This window comes from Cebus imitator, unplaced genomic scaffold (genome assembly GCF_001604975.1).
Source record: "Cebus imitator isolate Cc_AM_T3 unplaced genomic scaffold, Cebus_imitator-1.0 Scaffold732, whole genome shotgun sequence".
In the NCBI taxonomy this organism is placed as follows: Eukaryota; Metazoa; Chordata; class Mammalia; order Primates; family Cebidae; genus Cebus; species Cebus imitator.
This window is the reverse complement of record NW_016108047.1, coordinates 555,449-561,942: the sequence shown is the minus strand read 5'-3', so window position 1 is coordinate 561,942 and position 6,494 is coordinate 555,449. Positions and strand designations below refer to the sequence as shown.

Below are 6,494 nucleotides of genomic sequence, written 5' to 3'. Positions count from 1 at the left end.
TTTACCAAAATTTAAAGCTGTGTAGTCATTGTTTTGCTTTTTTCTAGATGTGCTCCTAAACAGGGTTGCTAATTATAATTTCAGTACCATTTAAAGCAGACACCTGTAGTCGAGGAATTCCACCTAGTCGGTTTACTTTAAGCATTTTTAAAAGATGATTTTCTTTATCCTAGTTATCACCTGTAGCTGTAGTTAGTTTTCACTGCTGAGGACTATTCCATGATGGGAACAAACTGTAATTCATCTGTTTTCATATTGATGGACATTTAGATTATTTGGGGAGAGGGGTGTGTATCTCTAGTCAGCCTTCATTTTTCAGGATTTTTGTAGAAGAATGTGACCATGTGGTAACATACTCCGCCACGGAGCCAACATGAACCCTCATGATAGCCACACAAAGACTGTCACGCTTTGTTACCCATACCTGGAACCATTTTCTTAAGTTGAAACACACATTTGCAAAACCTGAAGTCATTTGAAAGGCTCCTCTGATCTTACACTTGTAATTCATTTTTATTAATATTTCTGCTAATTAGGAAGTGTATGAATTATACAGAAATCCGAGAATGTATAACTACATGTTTAGAACAGAAAAACTCTTGTTTAACACCCACATAACATGGCTATGAAGTTTTACCCTCATGTGCTATCAGTGTTGTCTTTGCTTGAAATGTGAAATAAGACTCGAATATGGTTTTAGACTCGCAAATAGTTCTTCAGTGATGGAAGATGTAACACACATGGAGAATTTCTGCTGTTTGTGGAATGTGATTTCCTAGTTGCCAAGTTGCTGTGGAGCCCACCATAGGACCGCCCCATTCAGGCCACCGCCGCCGTCGACCTCAGGCCGCCCTCCTCCTCCAGCGCCTGCACCGTTGGATGTCTGAGGTGGTCCGTGCTTCATTCTCTGGAAGCTCTGAAAAGGAAGGAGAGGAGGCCGTGTGGGGTGCCCTAACCCTAACCCTTGTGTTGATCCCTCGAGCTTTCATTTGGAGTCTCGGCTCCTTGGTGGTTCCTGCCTTTATGTTCCTAGCTGGTGGCTTCATCCTTGTGTCTAATTCACAGAGAGATGAAGAGGGAAGTTGTATTCAGCCAACAGCTTGATTTTATTCACAAGGCACAAATAGGCTAGGTATTTGGAAACCTCTGTGAAAATTGGCATTTCAAACAGTGCTTCAAATGGGTAACTGTTTGGTTCTCTTGGAAAAAACACAGCCATAAAACTGGTTTAAAAAAAAATGGGAGTGGGTGTGAGGGAGTAGCTTAGGAATTATACCAGTAATGACAGGGAGCAGTGGCTCACGCCTGTAATCCCAGCACTTTGGGAGACTGAGGGAGGCGGATCACCTGAGATCAGGAGCTCAAGACCAGCCTGGCCAACATGGTGAAACCCTGTCTCTACTAAAAATATAAAAAATAGCTGGGTGTGGTGGTGGGCACCTATAATGCCAGCTACTTGGGAGGCTGAGGCAGGAGAATCGCTTGAACCCAGGAGGTGAAGGTTGCAGTGAGCCAAGATTACGCCAGTGCACTCCAGCCTGGCTGACGGAGTGAGACTCTATCAAAAAGAAAAATAATTTATACCTGCAAAGTTCCTCCCTGAGGTTTGGCGTGGGTTCAGAGGAGCTGGGCCTTGTGTCACCGGGTCGTCGCTGGGAGAAGATACTCAGGGTGGGCGTTAGTCATTTAGCCTTTCTGGAACTGAGGAACAGATGCTGTGGTTCTTTTAGAACCTGTATTTTGAGTCAGTTTATCCCAGTTGATTCACAGGCCCTGTGCTATTTCAGATCCTTGCTTTGCACCATGTGCTCGTTTTCTTGTCCTCCGATAGCTGCCTTGGCTGCTCCTGGCCTGACATTCGAGCCTCGTCATCTGTGGACGCAGGCTGAGTGGAGGGGCCAGGCCGAGACTCTGGCTTTCACAGCTCCATGCCTCTCACCGGGTTTATCACATCGCTCCGGGGGTCTCCCATTTAGAGGAAGTTTCTATTTCCTGCATGTCCTGTGTGGTATGGAAACCACCCCTACCCAGTTTTCTCCTGTTTGAACTGTACCATGAAGAAATTTCTGTTCTTCTAGTCAACCGTCAGAATCTGAGGATACGGTGATGTATAGAACATATCACGCGCTTCTCAGCAGTTCCTTATGAATTTCATTCTGTTAAATGATTGCCGTTTTCATGGCTGAATTGGCCTCATGTTGTGGCCCTCGGTAACTATTTCGAAATGAATTGCTCTCTGCGCCGTGTGTTAAGGTTTTACCTGGGCATTCGCCTGGGAGCCATTAAGGCTTCACCTCTGCTCTCCTGACAAGAGGAAGAATCTCATCAGAGTGTTCCTAGTGTGCTTTTTCTTCCAGACAGAATTACCTTTTCATGAAGAGACATCCATTAAAGTCATAAATTACACTCAGGATAGACACACGGGTCAGCTGACAGAGTAGAGTCCAGAATAGACCCAAAGATGCAAAAGCAATTCAGTGGAATTTGAGTCTTTTTAACAAATTGTGCTGGAACTATGGGACAGCCATATGCAAAAGAGTGAAAACAAGGAGAAATTCCTGAATTAAAATTAAGGTGGACCATAGCCCTGAATGTAAAATGCCAAACTACAAATCTTGTAGAAGAAAATGGGAGAAGTTGTCTTGACCCTAGGGTTAGAGTTCTTAGTCATGATACCATGATCCATAATCAAGGAAAAAAACACAGTAGATAAGACTTCATCAAAATTAAGCTTTTAATATAAAAGACACCCTTAGAGTAATGAAGACATTTTCTACAGACGGGCAGAAAGTGTCTATGAATCATGCAGCCTACTTCTTGTCCTGCGTCTCCTTGAGGCCTGCTGCAAAGCTCCAAGAAGCTTCGTTACCAAATTGCCTTTTCCTTTTACAGCAGCTGGACATATTTGCTGCAAAACATAGGAATAACCTGCTCCCCGCCCCCCAACCCTCTAATGTGCTGATTAAATGCATTTAAGTATAGACGAAACTTATTCTTGGGGGGCCTGGGGGTTTAATCGTCTTTGGGTCATGTGACTACTGTTGTTGGTGATTAAAACCTCCTGACAGCTTTATTCTGCCACATTCCTCAGGTTTGAATTATCTTCCTGGTTGTACCTTGGAGCAGCATTTGGGTAAGGCCTTGCAGGACGTCAGTGTTCTTGGTTTCGGGCCCACCCACCTGCCTGTGTCCGTATAAATTACACCCGGGGTCATCTTCCTCGCCTCGCTTTACCCAAGTGTCAGAGCTGCAGAATGTGATAGCCCATGTCACCTGGGCTATGATCCTGGAGCCATGTGAGACCGTGATTCTTGGTTTTATAGAATTATTTACTCTGGGATTATTAAAATAAAAGCACTTGAGGCATTCAAATGCTATTTCCTGAACATAATTTATGTCCAGTTCTTCAGAAACATTTCTAGGAAGGATCTATGACTTTTGTTTCTGCCACTCATTGCTAGAAAGAATTGTGCAACTCTCTCAAGTGAGAGAAGTTGTGATGGAGAGTTGAACAGCATTATTCCCTCTCTCCACGATGTGAGCAAGATTAAACATGCCTCCCTGGCTTCCCTCCGTCATCTCAGCTGCAAGATGCCTGGCGTGGCAGTGTGCCACCTTTCCTGTTCTTTTTGGGGAGAATTAGTGGTGTTTCTGTGTCCTGCTCAGCTCAGTGTGGTGTGGTTGTGTGGGTGAGGAGCTTGGTTGCTAGGTGACCCACCCGGGCCTGTTACCCATCTCCCGCCTCCCGCCTCCTGCCTCGGGCCTCCCCAGGCCGTGTTCTAAACTGACAGATAACCGTGTCTTCTGGAAGAGGACAGCTGCAGGGCAGGGGAGCTTTTGCTGAGACATTCTCCTTGTACTTGACGTCTGAGCCCTCGTCTTGGCCTGTGCCCTTACAGACCAGCCTTTGATGCAGACCACTCCCTCCCAGCAACGACTGCTGTGCTTTTGGAGGTCTGGAAATGTGACTTGACTCATCTCCAATTTAACGTGGACTATTAAATTTTAATGTTTAAATTGATGTATTTTATGGCCTTTATTTGATTTCTGTCTTGATTGATTTCTTTTCCCCACATAAGATGCAGCTTTTCAAGGGAGAAAGCTAGGTATGGCCCCTTTCCTGAGGATCGAAGTGAATTCTGAAAGCCCTTTATGTAGGCAGTGAAACAATCAGGCAGCTGGTATTACAGCTACGCAGTCCACATAAAGTGAGCACGACTCACGAGCAGAAAAAAAGCAGCCAGGGGGCAAGATGAGTGCTAATGCTGCCTCTGCCTCCTCTCCCCGCCCTGAGAAGCAGAGCAGAAGTGCAAGCAGGGGCAGCGGAGTCGGTCTCAAGCCCAGCCTGCACCTGCTCGACTCTGCATCTGCAGGGGCACAGGCGGTGCTGCCGCCTCTCGATCGGGCCCGGACTGGCCTGCCAGGATCCCTTGTCCTCATCTGGTCCTGTCGTCTTCACCAGCCTCTGGGTCGTACTGGGGCTTGTTTGATTTTGGTATGTGTTTCGGGGCGGTGCTCAGCCCTCTGACGGAATCGGTCCTTAGCTGATTCATGTGTGACAGGACCAGGAGATGGCTCTTGTTCCATGTCCTGGATCCCAGGAAGCCTGCACCCTGGAATGCCCAGGTCTTCCTGAGAGACCCCGGTTCCATTGGAGCACAGCCTGGCCCTCTCCAGGTGTCCCCATTTCACCGCTTTGTAACTGCACTTGTGTTTAGCAGATCTAGGATTTAGATGCTGCTTGGTGTGAGCCAGGTTTTGTGTGGAAAAAGGACAGAGGTTATTTGCAGGAGCCTGAGCCCCTATCCGAGGCAGCAACAAACCTGCTGAGAACCATCTTCTCTGCTTCCAGATTCTGTGGCCAAAAAGTTACACAGGGACATTGAGGGTGATGCATTTCTGCTCCGTGACGTCTGCGGTCTTAGCTGGAGGAACAGAAATGACGTGGAAGCCTTTTCACTCCTGGCGTGGGCTTGGACCTGCTGTGCAGCCTCTCAATGGCACCAGGGCCCCCTTGTGCCATGGTGGCCTTGGGATGGTGTACTGCCCCAGGGTATCCCAGGCTCTCCTGCCGTGGTGGCCTTGGGATGGTGGCACTGTCCCAGGGCATCCCAGGCTTCATGTCCCAGACCCTCCTGCCATGGTGGCCTTGGGATGGTGGCACTGTCCCAGGCTTCATGATGTCCAGGCTCTCTTGCCATGGTGGCCTTGGGATGGTGACACTGTCCTAGGGTGTCCCTGGCTTCATGACGTCCCAGACTCCCCTCCCATGGCAGCCTCAGGACAGTTTTGCACTGCCCCAGGTGTCCCAGCTCCAAGGCCATTGTTCCGTCCAGCAAGGAAAAGCTGTACTTTAAGGTCTAGCTTCGGAAGGTGCATGGGGTCCCATCCTTCAGAGCTGTGCCACGCCCACCGTGAATCAAGGGGAGGGAATGCCCAGCCAGAATTTGCAGGTATGTTTCCAAGTGGTCCCACTAGGCCTCTTATTTTTGTTTAGTCAGGTATATATTTCTCTCTCTCTTTTTTTTTTTTTTTTTTTTTTTTTTTGAGATAGGGTCTCACTTTTCTTGCCCAGGCTGGAGTACAGTGGTGTGAGCATGGCTCATTGTAGCCTCAATCTCCCAGGCTCAAGTGATCCTCCTGCCTCAGCCTTCTGAGTAGCCAGGACCACAGGCATGTGTCCTCATGCCTGGCTTATTTTTGTATTTTTTGTAGTTACGGGGTTTTGCAATGTTTCCTAGGCTAGGCTCAAACTCTTGGGCCTAAGCAGTCCACCTGCCTCAGCATCCCAAAGTACTGAGATCACAGGAATAAGCCACCGTACCTGGCCAAGTGTGTATTTCTAATTTCAAAATTTAATCAGAGGACCCAGCGCCAGTTAATTACTTCTCTGTTGGAGCATGCTGCTTGTAGCATATTAAGAAAAATTGTCCAGAACTTGGAAAGGGGCTGGGCAGAGACAGTTCCTCGAGGTTGTCTGATGAGCCCCTGGGGTCTTTAATCATCTGGAAGGATGGACCGAGTCAGACTCGCTGTTCTCAATGGCTAAGCCCAGGTTTTGTGAGGTTATGTGTTGGCTTGTAGGATTTTCTCTGGCAGAGATGGGGTGACTGTTGTTCACTGAGATGCGTATCTCAGGGACTTCATGGCCTGTGGGATGGCAGCCTGTTCAGAGCTGAGCAAGCTATCTCCTGCTACCCTTACTTTCTGAAACACCTGTCAGCAACTTCTTATGCAGTCCTGGAAGCGGCTTCATGCCCACTCTCCTTGTTAATGAGTGAATGCTTTTTTGACCCCTCCTCCCCTTTCTTTGCTTGGGGTGTTCCGGTCTCGTGCATTCCACTTCTACAGGAATTTCTAACCCTGCTGAGTGTGGAAAACATGGAGGCTGTGCACCTGCCTCCCGGGAGCCTTACAAGCGTCCTCCTCTCCCCTCCCATCCTGTGAGCCTTCCAAGTGTCCTCCTCTCCCCTCCTCTCCCTCCCCCCCCTTCC

General features: G+C 48.1%; 1 long non-coding RNA gene across 1 annotated transcript in view; it reads left to right on the top strand.

Moving 5' to 3' along the window:
• The first annotated feature begins 5,629 nt into the window (after positions 1 to 5,629).
• LOC119469601 overlaps positions 5,630 to 6,494 on the top strand; it is a 9,591-nt gene continuing 8,726 nt past the window's right edge. Inside the window, exon 1 of the long non-coding RNA XR_005198439.1 lies at positions 5,630 to 5,769. This is a non-coding gene — a long non-coding RNA (uncharacterized LOC119469601). The remainder of the gene's footprint in view (positions 5,770 to 6,494) is intronic.